The following is a 16,560-nucleotide window of genomic DNA, read 5'->3' as shown; positions in this document are numbered from 1 at the left end:
TTCGCTAAATGGGCTTTTGCAGCATATTTTTGGCAACTATAAATAGGATTTTGAACATTTAGTTTAGATATCAATCAAGTAATCTGGGATATAATTTTGATTATTATTTTTCTATCAGAACTCTTAGAACATTTCTCTCTAGATTTCTTCCTTAGCTTTGAGGATTGAAGAAAATTCACTTTTGACAAATTAGAAGTGGTTCTTTGAGATTCATCAAATTGGAGCATTGTAAGGACGAAATTTCTCTTACCCAGTTGATGGATAATCAATTTGGTAACTGTTTTTACTTTTTATAATGTCTAGCTAAAACGCCAATTCTTGGGGTGTGATCATGTGATTATGGGATGATTTAGTTTATGGGTATTGCTAATTGTTAGTTTAAATGCTATTTAAAACTGAGTTTAATCATTAATTGTGGTTTAATTTAAGAATTGTAGTTGAAAATGTAGTTCTATGTTTGTGTTCTTGGCTTGCTCGAGAGAGAGAGGTTTTATAACTAAAATTATTGACTGATGATTTGTGGGTATTGGGTTGACCTGGCTTTAGCTTGAGAGAGTAAATCCAAAACCTTATCCCACACATTCAGCTCAAGAGAGTGAATGGATTAAGGTGTGGGCAGTTCTTAATTGTATTGCTTGTTGATGTTCAAAAGAAATCACCTGATTTGGGGTAATTGTTCGAGAGAAAATTACATCTGTTATAGTCTAGCCTACTCACTAATATCTAGTTATTTTCTAATAGTTGCAATAACCCATATGTCTGCATTTGCCTATAATCGATCACATCCCAAGAATCCGTCTCATTATTGTTAATTCCTAGTTTTTGTGACTACTTTTAGCTGATAAACTAAAAACCAACCCCCCCCCATTTGACATTTGTGTCAACCTTTAACTTGAATGATGTCTTTATTCGATAATTTTTATTCTTATGACTGATTTGACCACATTTATACTTCCCAATCGAATCTGAAACACGTATCGCTCCCTGTGGGATTCGACCCCAACTAATTTAGTTGGGTTTTATACTGATTTACGATCGTTGACACTTAGAATTGGAAGGAGTGTCTTTGAAACATTATTAATCACCAATGAACTGAAAGAAAATGTAAAATCAACTGAATAGATAATATGATTTATGAACCAACAAATGCAGATATTGATACTTTGTTACTTGTCTCTTTAGTTTGAATTTGTATGGCAAATAATATGTTTTTTTAGAGTCAATCGATAATAATCAAAATACAATGAAATGTTCAAGGGAACTTTATTTATGTATGTATGTCTGCCTTCATACATATGTAATTTTTTGAGTTTTTGGCCAAAAACACCCCTACGTTATATTCACAACCTAAACTACATCCTTGAAAACTATACCTGCAAACGGAAAATACGCCTAAGATCACTACCCACACTTAGAGCTTTGTTCGTTCTCGAACAACTTACTAACTAATCCTAGACCTAGACTTCATACTATGGTATTTGTGCATCCGCCACTTTCTTTCAAGGATCTGTAATCAGTTAAAAGAAGCATGTTTTCACTCAAATAGGCCTTGCCCACTTTCATACATCATACAACTCATGTAATTGACTTGACAACTTTTTGCAACCAACGCATACAATTTCATGTGCAGAATTACTCATCACCTATCTTTCATACAACAAGTGCCCCTCACTCAACAGAATAGTTCGTATACTCAACACAACACATTGAATATAGTTTAAGGACTTCGCAAACATAGTACGCTCTCACCCAACAAAGACATCATACATGCATACATTGAGAACCATAAGCTTGTCATTTATGTACATCTCCACTAATTAAGCATGTTTTGCCCAAAATCATACATGACTTTATGGGTTGTAGTGTAAGCTTGAGGTAAGGGAGGATACATTTAGATAAAATTAGTGACTTATCCTCCCTAATGCACCTGTTTCGATTTTCTTGCTACATTCCCAACTTTTTCCTTTGTTTGGCCCCCCTCTCTACATATTTTCCCACTAGTACTTCCAACCTCGCCCTTATTTATATATATATTTTTATTTATTTGACACTTAATGATAGCCACCCTCAACTTAGAGATTTCTCTCGAGTTAAGGTGTACATTGTCCTTGTAAAGAACAAGGCCATTATCAAGGTATTTTTCAAGTTATCCACCCTCAACTTTGGCTTTTAACCTTAGTTGAAGTGCACAATGTCCAAGGGACCAAGGCCAATCACAGATTTAAAAACTTATGGGGCATATTTTTCTACTTTCTTTCTTTATTTCCCACAAAACCAAACATTTCCACCCTATTTAGTCTCACCGTTGTTTTCCCTATTTTCATCTTAACATAGTGCATTACGGATTACTTTGGGATCAAAACTGACGGTATCAATTAAAGGGATTCGGCTCAATTACGTAGGTTAGAACAAAATCAAGGCAAAAAAACTCAAGGGGGATATACTAGGGATATTATTTCTGAAAAGGCTACATTCATATGACAAAGGAAAGAAAGCCTATTATCATTTTTTAAAGCAGAGCAATACTTTCATTCGCTTCAATAACATGTCGGGCAAGTTCTACACTCAGATGTAATACATGGATACTACAATACCTCACCATTCATGGCATAGGTTCTACTCAAGATGGATCAATAATGGCAACACAATCAGCTCATGCACAAGGTTTTATTTAAGCTTAAGTTGCAATCATTAAAGCCAAATACAAGAATTCAAATGCATTCATACAGTCTCCTTTCGAAATTTCAATCTTCAGACTCAATGACGGAGATTGCCCTTAAGACGGTCGTTATCCATCTATCATTGGGCAATGTGACTCAACTACGACAACTGACTCAATCCTAAAAAGACAAAATCTTTTTGTATTTTATACTGTTCAAAGGGACTTTCCTTGGACAAAGAATCGAAAACAACCTCCAAGGAACCCAAAAAGAAAACAAAACAAACAAATAAAAGACAGACAAAGACACTACCAGTGTTCATTAATATATACAGACCAGAGATAATTTTCACCCTCACCCTACACTTAAATAGTAGCACTGTCCCCAGTGCTTCACAAAATTTAGTACAGAGGTAAGGTAAAACACTCTCTGATCAGTCCTCCATAGCATATCCCCCGCCGGCCTCATCACCGGCCTGAGCAGAGTCCACTTCCTCATCAGAATCAGACTCCACATCTGAGCTAGTGCGCAGTGTCTCCTCATCGGTGGGGATGTCATCATCCATCGACTCATAAAATCCAAGACCGATGCCAAGAAAGGCCTTCGCATGGGCATTCAGCGGGTATTTTCTCTCGACATCCCCCAGTTGCACATCAGTCGACGCTCGGCAGCCATTTTGGTGGCGCAACATCTCCAACCCATACATCCTAGCCATGATCGGCTCATCTCATCTCGTCTATGGTGCTCCACGGTAGTGACTGTTGGGTCGAACTCAGTGTCAGACCCCTTAGTCTTCGTGATATCCACCGGTGTTGGGAATATTGTGTCATGTAATCGCCAAGCTCAAAAGGTTAGCTTCGACAGGGTCTTTGGTATATGGCATGTAGATATTTATTTGGTTGTTTGCATCTATTAAAAAAACACTTACCACATCTTTTATTGACCTAATGCCAAATTTGTTTTATTTTTATTTAGATATTAATTTAGACTCAGATATGAAAGAGAGGACTACATCTTCAGGGACAAAAATGCAGTTTGTACTGTCTGATTCTCCTATTAGAGCTATTACTTGTAAGGCCGGTAACAGAATCTGTATCAATTTAACAGCAAACAATCCTTTTCCAGCCATGCTTTGTGATATATGTTGCAGTGAGCCTGGTTTTTGCCGAGAGTATTATTGTATCTTTTGTTGTAAAATTATCTCTTCAAACTATGATGGGTATAGTTACATTCAATGTGAAGGAACAGTAGATGGCTACATATGTGGACATGTTTCCCATCTAGATTGTGCTCTATGAGCTTACATGGATGGGACAGTCGGAGGAAGAATCAATTTGGAAGCACAGTAATTATGTCGATATTGTGATTCAAGGAAGAATTTGGTTCCACATGCTCTGAAGCTTTTAAACATCTGCACATCTGTTGCTTATCGTGCTAACATCGAAAAAAAATTGAAAGTTAGCATTTGTATTTTGCGTGGCTCACAAAAAAGAAGTGGAAAAGAGTTGTTGCATCGTATTGAATCAATCAAGGCAGAGGTATAGCTGATTGATTAATTATAATTTTTTTCCTTATGATGCTATCTTTTTTCCATTTGAGGTTTATAGTTACCAGAATGACCAATTTAATAATCATATCAACTTACGAAAGAAGTCTTCATTCAAGATGCATTCAGAAAGAAAAGTTGTGTGGATAGCACTGATAACATCTCTGCCTTCTCATCATTTTGTTTGTGTTGATTAGTTACTTTGACTTGAATATCTGGATTTGAGCAAGACATTTCAGTATGTGCAATTGTGATTCTCTTGTTATAAGTATTGTTTATTTCAAGACACAAATATATACATTTGTTGATTTTTCAAGTCAACTACCCTACTGTTTAGACGATTAGATAAAAAACATATTATATAAGGCGTAAAGAGATAAAAGACACAGTTGATACAAAGATTCTTATACTTGTTCGAATCACCGATGTGGTGCCTAATCAGTCCCCTTGGTTTCTTTAGAGCTTGAATGTTTCTGATTAAACCAATAGCCTATTGTAAACTCCTTGACATGGAAGATTACATTTCCTTGATGCAAATCAATATTCCTTGATTCTGATAAGGTGTGCTTTCCCTCTAGTAGGTTGCTGACTCGCCTTGATTTCATTTTTACGCGAGTCAATCTCCTCGATTCTGGTACAATCGTTTATCAATCTTCCTTAATTCTGGTAGTGTGTGACATCCTTCCCTGTTTAGATTTATGCTTTCTTTTCAAAGATTTTGGATGTCTGTTTTTTTTTCCTGCACAGATTATTTAGGATTAGTGTCATCATTAAAACATAAAGTTAATAATGAAGCTAAAAATATGTGCTATTTGGTTCTTCCTTTCTATTAGGCTGATATATCCAGATATTACTGTTATTTGTTGAATTGCAACCATATTTTCTAATGATGATGTCTATATGTTTGGTCTTTCATATTTCTAGAATCCTGCTTCAGTGCTCAATTTGCTATCATTAACGAATCTTGTGGTAGTTCATACCCTACTCTATTTCTAATGTCATATAGGTAATCCATCACATATTGGACAATGGTTTTTATGAAGCTGTTTTCTTGATCATTATAGCTAAATTTGGTACATTGCAAGTTCTAAATCTCAGCCAGAAGAAAAGGCGCTAGATGATTTTTTCTGATCTGCCTAAATGTTGGTCTCAAAATTACCCAATGTTGATTGGAGGTAGCAAGTACTCGGTGGAATGTGCTTGTTTAGGTTGCTATTGGAACAAGAGAATATCATAATTAAGACGGTAAAAGTAGAACCCTATATCAATTGCATTTTTGTTTTTCCGTTAAAGTTTGTTCATTATTTGAATGAGCTATATATCCTGTTGTTTAAGTAAACCTAGACATGTCTAAAGTGTGATATTAAAAATAATTGTTTTAAAACTTTAGATATCTATAAATTGAAGATCTTTCCTTGTGATCGGAGAAAAATTATTTGATCTCTTTTAATCTATTAAATGTTCATGGTTTAGTGCAAATATGTATTAAGTACGGTGTTATTTTGTATTTTAGAACTTTAAACGTTCATGGAAGACACACAAAAATGCACAAAGCATTAGACTGCTCATGTTCAAGAGAAGAGAAATACTAGTTATTTACAAAGGTGAAATTGAATCAAACAAAATAAATAAATAAATGATAACAATAATAATAATCATAATTTAAAATCTAACATTCACCCCAACCTCATTTGGAGATCCATCTTTGTGCATGGTGGAGCAATCAAATTAGATATCACACGTTCAAGTTTTAGATGGAAATTATTTGGTTCCTGACCCTGAACCAATTATGATGGGGAAACCTTGTTGGTGTGATGAATACATGTGTTTCTACATGTTAAATAAACTCATCTCATATCAAATCTTATTTGGGAGTTTTGTACTCATACCCATGGTTTAGCTATAATTGGAGGCATACATTTTTTGTTAAACCAACCAGCATTATCAACATAATTTCATAGTTTAGAACTGTGCTCTTAATGTAATAATTCGAGCAAACAACCTTACAAAAATCAATTTGTAAGTTGACAACAAAGCACGTGTGACTATCTCATAAATGCAACCATCATATAGATGCAAACGGTCCACATGGCAGGTGAACGGACCCACATTCAGCTTTTTATATGTTCCAAAAACCTCAGGGAATACAATCCAACCTTAACTGGTACAAGGATACAATGATCAAATTATCAAAGAACAAGCAACAGTAGAGAATTCTTGAAGATTTTGTTGAAATTTTTTCATCATATAAGCCACATGAATTCTCAATTACTTTTATATCACATTTAAACCAGAATGGCCAACCGATCATGCCAACTGATCTTTATTTCAGTACACTTATAATTTACTTTTGCATGTGATTCCATCAGCATGCTCGTGTTTGTATGCAAGAAAAAAGAGAGGAAAAAATGGGTAATCTTTTACATAAATATTTATAACCCGCTCCGGTTGTAGTAATATTAAATCTTTTCATAATTTATACTCTCAATATAATAAAAAAAAAGTCTTTTCAATTCATCCGAAACTTAAAAGTTTCTTTTGAGACTTACTACAACCTCATTATTCCTCCGATAATATCACAACTCGTTAGAGCTTACAATTAATTTTGTGTACTATCACATATTCCATGACACCATTCGTATGGTGAGCACCTCCTTCAAGGAGGAAATTATATCATTATTGTCATGGTCAAAATTATTACAAGCAAGACATGTTTCTTGCTTTAGTTTTGTCATACCATAGGTACACAATGAATGACAAATTTGTATTGCCACACAATAATATTATTTTGGTCATGGCCACAACCTTTATAGGAAAGAATTACTTTTTTCTTTTTCCTTTTCGGTAGTTCAGAATAAACATACCATAATATTTATGACGTATAAACGTACACGGTCATTGCCCAATTCTTCCAAATAAAAGTTTATTTATTTCCCTCAAACCTCCCGTAGAGGTGAGTTGTGACATATTTTCAACCATACATGAATATGTTCTTATTCATATTTTGCCACATTCACTTTCGAGAATGGGCAAACGTTCACATGTTTATTACAAGTCACAATCTCTTCATGAGTTGTCCATAACCATTTATACATGTCATATCTTTATATTTTATATATTTACATGACCCATCTCAACATCATTTTGAAAGATAAAGTGCACCATCACTTTATATTCTTTTATTTTGATGGAGGATTTATAAAATTTATCAGCTTAGGTACGCAAAATTTGAATGTCAAATGACCTTTCATACCAAATCACAATAACTACTTTCAACCTTTGAAAGACCATTTTGAGATGATAATAATTAGCTTTACATTTTTAAGGACTATTTGGAGAACCTATAATGTTCTTCCTTTCATAATTGCCACAATGGTGACTATTATAATTATGTCCTTTCACGCCCTTATTCATACATTTAATCACTTGTCATCTTTCATACTTATTATTCACTGCAACCACATTCGTATGATAGAATGAAGCATTTGGGCAGATTTCAAACTTATCATATATTGGTACCACATTCATTTAAGGGAATGGAGCAAATTCAATGGGACAAATTTCAAGACTTTTCATTAAAAATATATTATTTTTGCCTTAGCCATTATTTTATCATCATTATAGTGCATTGAGACTCAAACTCAATGCCTTATCCTTATAAGACGTGTTAGGCCATAATTCCATGTGACTCGAACCCAATACCTTATCATCATGGTGCATCAAAACTCAAATTGATGTCTTACCCTCTTGGTGCGATAGAACTTGAATCTAGTACCGTCTTATCCTCAAACATTTTTCATTATGTGTATCCGGATTTTAACCTGGTGTCTTACCTTTTTGGTGTGATAGAACTTGAATCCATCGTCTTACCTTCTAGTAAGTATAAATATTAATAAGTTCCTCATAATTAACACTTAGAAAATCAACATGAAAATTTACTTCTTTATTCTTCAATTTTTTGTGTTCCTGCTCACAAGTGTTTCAAGTACAATTCTTTTGCGAAGTACCACAATTTTTATAGCATATTCGTGCTGAAAACGTCTTGTAAAATACAAGCTCATAATAATATAATATAAAGATAAGAAGACAAGAAATGTAGATGAAGAAGATGACTTTTCTTCTATTCAAGTGTGTCTTGCAATGATGAATGATATCTCTATATATAGGTTGAGAAATCACTTCAAAAGTCGCCATATTAAGTGTCATAATAAATAGATACATTCTTACCCTAAAAGTTTCTAGAACCTAGGGAATATGAATAGTTGCTCATGTATTAACTTAATGGACAATCCACTCATTCAATGAATTTATAACATATTTAAAATTGTTAGAATTTTAAAATTTTTTGTTTGTTTTACCCTGTCCCAACCCCTGAATACCCCTACCCTTGCCCCCCACAAAAAAAATTAAGTTTATTTTTGAAAAAAAATCAAATTTTCATTTTCTTTAACCTACCCCCTACCAGCCTTCCCCTCCCCTCCCTCCCAAAAAAAAGGGATAAGGCACTAGTACCCCCCCTAGACTATGACCGAAATTCCAGAGACACACCTTAACTAAATTAAGGTCCTATTACCATCCCGAGCTTATTTGTTTTGTAATTTTGTACACCTTTTTGGCCTACGTGGCCTCCAAACATCTCCCACGCGCCTCACTTAAGTAGAGTCACAGAGTGTGCCACGTAAGCCAAAAGGTGTACAATATTACCCAAAAAATGAGTTTAGGAGGGGAATAGGATCTTAGATTAGTTAAGGTGTGTCTCTGGGATTTCGGTCATAGTCTAGGGGGGTACTTGTGCCTTATCTCCAAAAAAACTTAAAAGTTTGTTTCTAAAAAACTTTTTTCAAATTTTAAATTTTCATTTTTTAACCTGACCCCCTACCAGCCCCCCTCAAAAAATAATAATTTAAAAGTTAGTTTTTGAAAAACATTTTCAAATTTTAAAAAATTATTTTTTCACCCCACCCTACCCTGACCTCCTCTACCAGCCCCACCCCCCCAACCCTCCAAAAAAAAAAAATTAAAGTTTGTTTTTCAAAATATTTTTAAATTTTTATTCCCCCCCCCCCCCACACACACACACACAAGAAATTTAAAATTTTGTTTTTAGAAAAAAAAAATCAAATTTTGTTTATTTTTTAAAAAAAATCGTATTTTTGAAGTTAGGTCCCCAGTCAGGTGTGGTTGGATCCATGTTCGAAAGTTAGAGTCGAAATTCCAATATGAAAATCAGATCTTGGGTCTCACATCGATGGTTGGTTGTCAGAGTCGAAATCTAATTTGAAAGTCGGGTCTCAATTCGAGTGTCAACATCGAAACCCAAGTTGATGGATCGTGCACAAGTTCAAGTGTCGGGGTCAGGTCCTAGGTTGGATATCCAATCCCAATTTGAATGTTGAATGTTGGATCTCGGGCCAAAAGTCAGGGTCAGGTCCTGGGTCAGATCTCAAGGTTGGATTTCAGATCTTTCATCAGGGTTGTGTCCTAGTTCCCGTGTCAGGGTCATGTCCTAGATCGATTATCGAGGTTGGTTTCCGGGTAAAAAATTAGTTTCTATTCTCTAGTAAAAAATAAAAAGATATTTTCTAAAAATTGTTTAGTTTTTCATTCACAAACCAAACACTAAAAAATATTTTCTGGTAAATATTTTCTATTCTCCAACCAAACATGAGAAAATCGGTCATAAGTCCACTTGTTTCCCAGGAAAACATTTTACTTCATACCAAACACACCCTATCAATATTAGTTAATAGAACATCTTGTATTTATCTCACATTATACTAATCCATCATTAATTAGATATTAAATTAAGATAGCAATAACTATTTTACTATATTTTATTGATAATTGTGTATTTGAAGTGACATACAATTATTGGAGTGTTGTAAATAACAAATGTGAATTTAAAAACTTAGTATATTTCTTGAGTTCTTTATAGATTTTTTAATTTATTTTTTTTGGGTAAATTGCTCTCTATTTTCCCAAATAAGCAAACCAATCGTGAATGAGAAAATAGGTTCATCAACATTAGACTAATACTTTGCATCTAGCAATTGATACTAGTAAACCTAATATGAACCAATACCATTAGTAGTAATTAATTATCATTTCCTTAAAACTGCTTAAAAGTTACCAGATAAAAAGTGAACATTAAGGAAATAACTATATTTAGCGAGCCATAATTTATATATTTTTTAAAAAATAAAATAAATTGATAGTATGTGTATATTATTGACAGTATATGAAAATTTGATACAAATAAAATATTGGTCGGTAGCAAAGCATCCGCTTCCCTTGTTTTCAATTAAGATGCCTCCCATCAAATCTAGACCGCACATAATTGTGTGACTTAACAATAATTAATGAAGTTGGTAAAATCAATTCCATGGGATTAATACGTAAGTGATTTTAGTTTATTTGTTTAAATTCTAGTTAATAGAGTTATATATATATATATATATGATAAAAGATATTGTAGAAAATATGCTCAAGTTGTTCGTCCACGGGTGGATAAATTTATGAAATATAACTTGAACATAAATTTCCAAAGCATAAGCAAAGTAAATTTCTATAAGTGAATGAAAATAAAACGAGAACAAAATTTGCGCATCAAGCCTCATGAAACCTATTAATACATATTATTGCTACTCACTAATCATGAATTTCCTTAAAATGATTGAACTTCAAATTTACCTTATCTGATTTGTGTCTCGTATTTGATGATGCATCTTCGGAGCTAAGTGGGCTCACATTGTGGTGTCAATCTCTTAGTCAATCCTAACTTGTCACTTATGCCATATGTCAGTTTTTGATTCATCTATCTATCGATCTTGATCAGTTTTACCCTATATAGATTATCACGCCTCTATCCTACACCCCGGAAATTGTCGGCATTTAGAAACCATTGTTGGTCCCAAGAGAACCTTTGGTTTTGCTGACTATTGAGTGGAAGACTATACATACATGCAGAAACCTTATAAAGTGAACATTTAAAATCAATTAAATATATATCATACAAAAGTCTGAAATGAATTTGAATATGAATAATGATAATAATGTTTAAACTTCTGAATACAAAATACTGAATTGACTCATTGACTTTGTCTATCTATGGAACCTCTACTAACTAATGATAGGTGTTGGGACAAGACTCATGACTACCTGACTATTCAACTAACAATGATTGAAAGATTAAATAAACTATACTAACTAAATTAGAGCCCCTTGGAAGTGAGGAGGTCTCACCAAATGCTAGTGGAAAGTGATCTTACTGAACGTCTGCTATCAAAAGTACCTGAAATTGCATTATAAAATGATGCAGTGTCAAATGGCGTCAGTACATGTAAGACTGAATGAAATAAATTATTGAACTGAAAAGAAACTAAAAAAAGCATGAACATGAGGTGAAATAATTAAATCTTTACAACGAGATATGCAATAATAGCAAAATACTAAAATAATATACTTTACTTTTCTTGGAGAGTTTATTTAATCGAAAACCATCACTATGAGCCTCGTGATAATACAATGTCTAGCCCATGTTGCCAGTCATCCTATACCTTATCGGAGTATAGGACAACAAAACTTAACCTATGGATCCATCTTAAAAGCACTCAACAAGGTTGTGAGGAGTCGCCCGAATCAACGACATGATCCTATCTATGCTGGCAACACAATTTATGGGTTTTGAGTTGTTAACTCTGTTGGGTTTTAAAAGGTGTGAATGGAAAATGAAGAGTTGTGACTTTGATGAAAAGTTGCGACTTTTATGAAGAGTTGTTACTTTTATGAAAAGTTGCGACTTCTATGAAAAGTTGCGACTTTTATGAAAAGTTGTGACTTTTATGAAAGGTGGTGACCTTTCCGAAAGATTGTGACTTTTCCAAAGGTTTGTGACCTTTCTGGTAAGGCACAATTAGAACTTTTTCACACTACCCTTTGTTTTCTATAAATTGAAGAATTTCCTCTCATTTTAAAAATAGAATTTTTCTGGACTTCTTCTACTACTAAATCTAGTATTCTAAGTGTACTTTACTGCCGTTGAGTGGCTCGCTAACACCAGCGTTTTGGGTATGAATACACTGGTGCTTGAGATCATTCTATCCTGGGAGGACATATTCCAAATCAAACCTCGGATACTAGAGGGGAATAATTTCCTTAAGGGGACACTGTGCATTTAGTGGGCTTGATCTTCTTTCTGTTTTTCCAGATTCTGGTATGTGTTACAGATTTTAGATTTGTGAATTAATTTATGTTCTTCTGTTCTTCACTGGTTCATTAAACTTTGGTAACTTCGTGTTTCTGCAAAGTTTGTTGGAATCAGTAAGATTCTTTAAACACAGATTGACAACAATTCTTCTTTAAGAAAAAAAATATTTCGTATATTTTAACTAATTTGTTTTTTATTCTAGTTTCTCTACTAGTTTTAATTTTCTAGTTGTGAAAATGTTCTTAAACTTTATTGTGTCTTACCAAGTTCTTCAAAGTTTTGTTCTAAGTATCTTGGGAATACAAGACGTACAGCAATCTTAAGGAAATTATTATACTGTTGGTATTTCTTGTATTCTACTGATTGAGAGAAACAGATCATGGAAGTAGAAGTTTAAGGCATTACTTCTCCATAATTTGGTGCTTTGTTTAGCAAGGTCGAAGTGAGAATGTACAGAAAAAATTGGTGCTATTTCGGTTAAAGATTACACCAGGTGATCTTCTTATTATTTATCTAAGGAGGAAAATAGTTTCTAAGAGTTAACAATTTTGATTTTTTATCATGTGTATCTTTGGAAAAAGATCTGCAAACCATTTGTTGTGGAATGAATTTTTCTTGGCAAATAGTATTGCCTTTAAAATTCTTTAGTTTGCAAAATGAGAGATGCACATTTTTGTTTGATAAATAGTATGTCAAAATGTTATAGTTGGAAGACTATTTGAAAAGAAAAACATTTCTATGTGATAAAGAATATGTTTAATTTTGTTTGGAGACTGAAAAAAAAAAAAACTTTTGTAGTTTTGTACTCCATGTGAAATTTGATTGTGTCTGATTTTTGTAGGCTAAAAACTTTTGTAGTTTATTACTCTGGATAAATCAGACTATGCAATTGGTTTGAAAAATTATGAAAACTTCACATAATAAGTCAATGTTACACTTTTGACTTTCTATAAACTCACTGTTATATAGAAACAAATTGTACAAATTTTTTTGTCTTTATTGTTAGTATTCTAAATACTAAGTGGTATGTCTATTTGTGATAGATTGAAAAATACCAGTGACTTAGAGTTTGTGATTTTGTGCCTCTATGAATGAACTTTGACACTATGTAAATATTGTCAAAGAGAATTGAAGCAATATAATTCTTTTGTAGAATAATATTTCCAAAAGAGGTTTCATAGTGCCAATGACATTTTGATAGTCTGGGAAAATATGTGGAAAAACTATTTTCAAATACTTGAAAAATATTTTTGAGATCATATTTAAAATGTGGGGGTTCTTTGCTTATGATAAAGATAAAATTAGACTTGGTGTCTAATTTAATTTTGGAGCAAAAGATATGAAATTCAATGATACTTTTGTATTATGTTAGACCCACAAAATTCTTGGAGTATATTCGGTATTGTGGTTGTTGAGTTTCTCTATTACTAGTACGATGTGACTAGTATGAAACTACCAAATTATATATATACTTGTTCAAAATAAAAGTGTTCTTTTATGAAAAAGTGTCACTTAAAATGTTGTGATTTTTCATGAAAATATGTCTATTATAATAAAAGTATTTGCATATACATGAATATTGGTGAATAATTATTCGTTATGTTTTGTAAAAGAAACATTTGGATTATATTGCCTTTATTGGACCTGATGAAACTTTGTTCACGGGTAGTTCTATAACAATCAAATTGAAAGTTATGGAAAGGTCCTGCTGAAAAGGACATTTGACAAGGTGATGACTCTAAACAATGTTTGTGTCATACAAAATTGTAAGAAATAGGAACAAATATCTGTGAGAAAAAGCTACCTCGCGGAGAGCTTTTCAAACTCAATATTTTTATTTGTTCTTACTTGCTTGAGTCAAACTGTTTGTGACATGAACACTTGGGACATGTCAATTACAAAACCTTGTAAGGAAAATTGATCAACTTAGAAGTTTTGTCTAACTTTGAGTGCAATAAATAAATAAAAAATGTCAAGTTTGTGTGAAATCTAAGTATGCTGAGCATTCTTATAAATCTGTTGAAAGGAATTCTAATCCCTTAGAATTGATTTACACTAACATTTGTGATATGAAGTCAACACCATCTCATGGTGGAAAAAAGTATTTCGTAACTTTCATTGACAATTGCATTAGAAATGACTATGTCTATTTGCTGAATGGTAAGGATGAAGCAATAGAAACGTCTAGACAATATAATATTGAAGTTGAAAATCAGTTGGAAAAAAGATAAGAAGTAATAGGGATGGAGAGTATAAATCTCATTTTGCAGAAATATGTTTGTAAAGTGGAATTATCCATCAAACTGCTGCCCTATTCACCTCAATCTAATGGGAAAAAAAAAACTTAACTTTGAAGGAAATGGTCAATGCATTACTTATGAGTTCTGGTTTACCACAAAACTTGTGTGGAGGAACTATCCTTACTTCAAAAGGGAACAACAAAAAGTTTTGCCTTTTCATAAAGAAAGCAATAAAATGTTTTATTTTTCAAGGACACAATCTATTCCATATGAGAAATGGAAATGAAGGAAATCCAACTTGAAATATTTCAAAGTGTTGGGGTGTCTAGCCAAAGTCCAAGTTCCTATTTCTAAAAGGATTAAAATAGGACCTAAGACAGTGGACTGTAATATTAGACTTAAGTAGTCTAGTGAAAGGTCTAAACGACCTTGGATAGAATAAAAGGATAATGTACTTAATAAAGATATTCCGAGGTATAGTAAATGTCAAAGGACATCTACTTTCTTCGAATATGATTTTGTAACATTTCTTGTGTCTTCTGTAGACTCATCCTTTTGGACAGATGGTGTTAATAGTGAGATTGGTTCAATCTTGAGCAATCCTATTGGAAGTTGGCTGATCTTCCCACAGGAAATAAACATTTGGGTTTAAAGTGAATCCTCAAAAGGAAAATGAAAATCGATGGAATTGTTGACAGATATAAAGAAAGACAAAAAACAAGGTCTTGATCTTTTCGACACATACTCGCCAGTAACTAGAATTACATTCATTTGGATGTTAATTTTGTTAGTTGTGGTATATGACCTCCAAATTCATCAAATGAATGTGAAAACAACTCTCTTAAATGGAGAATTGGAGGAAGAAATTTACATGGAACAACCCGAGGGTTTTGTGGTTTCTGGTAAAGAAAAGAAAGTGTGCGAACTTGTTAAGTTATTTTATGGACTAAAACAAGCACCCAAACAATGACATAAGATATTTGACCAAACTATGCTGGTAAATGGATTTAAGAATGATGGAAGTGATAAATGTGTGTACATTAAAATCACTAGGTCATTGTTTGTTTGTATAATTGGTGATATGTTGATCATCAATAAAGACACTAATGACATAAATGCTACTAAACGTATGCTAGAAAAGCAAGTTTGGAATGAAAAATCTTGGAGTTGCTGATGCGATCTTAGGTATAAGAATCCTTAGAACTCCAAGATGTTTAGCATTGTCACGGTCTCATTACATTGAAAAAGTACTTGACTAGTTCAAATATTTGGATTTTAATATTGTCAAGACTCCAATAATGTGATCTTTACACTTCAAAAGAATGAAGGTGAAAGTGACTCACAATTGGATTATACTAGAGTATTGGGAAGTATGATGTATATCAAAAAGTGTACGCGATTAGATATAGCCTGTGCTATTAATAAACTGAGTCGGTTCACAAATAATCCCAATTAAACTCATTGGATGAAAATGAAAAGAGTTTTGGGGTATTTAAAACATACTCAAAACTATGTCTTGCATTATACAAATATCATACAGTATTGAAAGGATATAGCGATGTAAATTGGATCACCGGGATCAAATAGAGTAAAATCCACGAGTGGATATGTATTTACTCTTGGTGGAGGAGCAGTCTCTTGGAAATTTTCCAAAAAGACATGTATTGCTAGCTCTACAATGATCTCTGAGCTAGGTGCTCTAGATAAGGTCGGTGAACAAGTTGAAAGACTCTGGAATTTCTTGATAGATATTCTTTTTGGCCCAAACCTTTGGCATTAGTATGCATACACTTTGATAGTCAAGATGCAATAGGTAAGGCATGGAGCATGATGTATAACAGAATGTCTCGTCATATAAGACACAGACATGATACCGTTAGAAAACTACTCTCTAGTGGAATTATCACA

The 16,560-nt window shown here is 33.1% G+C and overlaps 1 protein-coding gene and 1 pseudogene across 1 annotated transcript in view; one reads left to right on the top strand and one right to left on the bottom strand.

Annotated features, from left to right (window-relative positions):
- LOC125825438 (uncharacterized) overlaps positions 1-16,560 on the bottom strand; it is a 1,130,247-nt gene that overhangs the window by 922,897 nt on the left and 190,790 nt on the right. The window lies entirely within an intron of this gene.
- LOC125825465 (protein TITANIA-like) lies at positions 3,537-4,399 on the top strand (annotated as a pseudogene).

The sequence above is a fragment of the Solanum verrucosum genome, unplaced genomic scaffold (assembly GCF_900185275.1).
Source record: "Solanum verrucosum unplaced genomic scaffold, falcon-dt-bn FXZP01000101.1, whole genome shotgun sequence".
Lineage (NCBI taxonomy): Eukaryota > Viridiplantae > Streptophyta > Magnoliopsida > Solanales > Solanaceae > Solanum > Solanum verrucosum.
The sequence above is the reverse complement of the archived record's forward strand: the minus strand, read 5'-3'. Positions and strand labels throughout refer to the sequence as shown.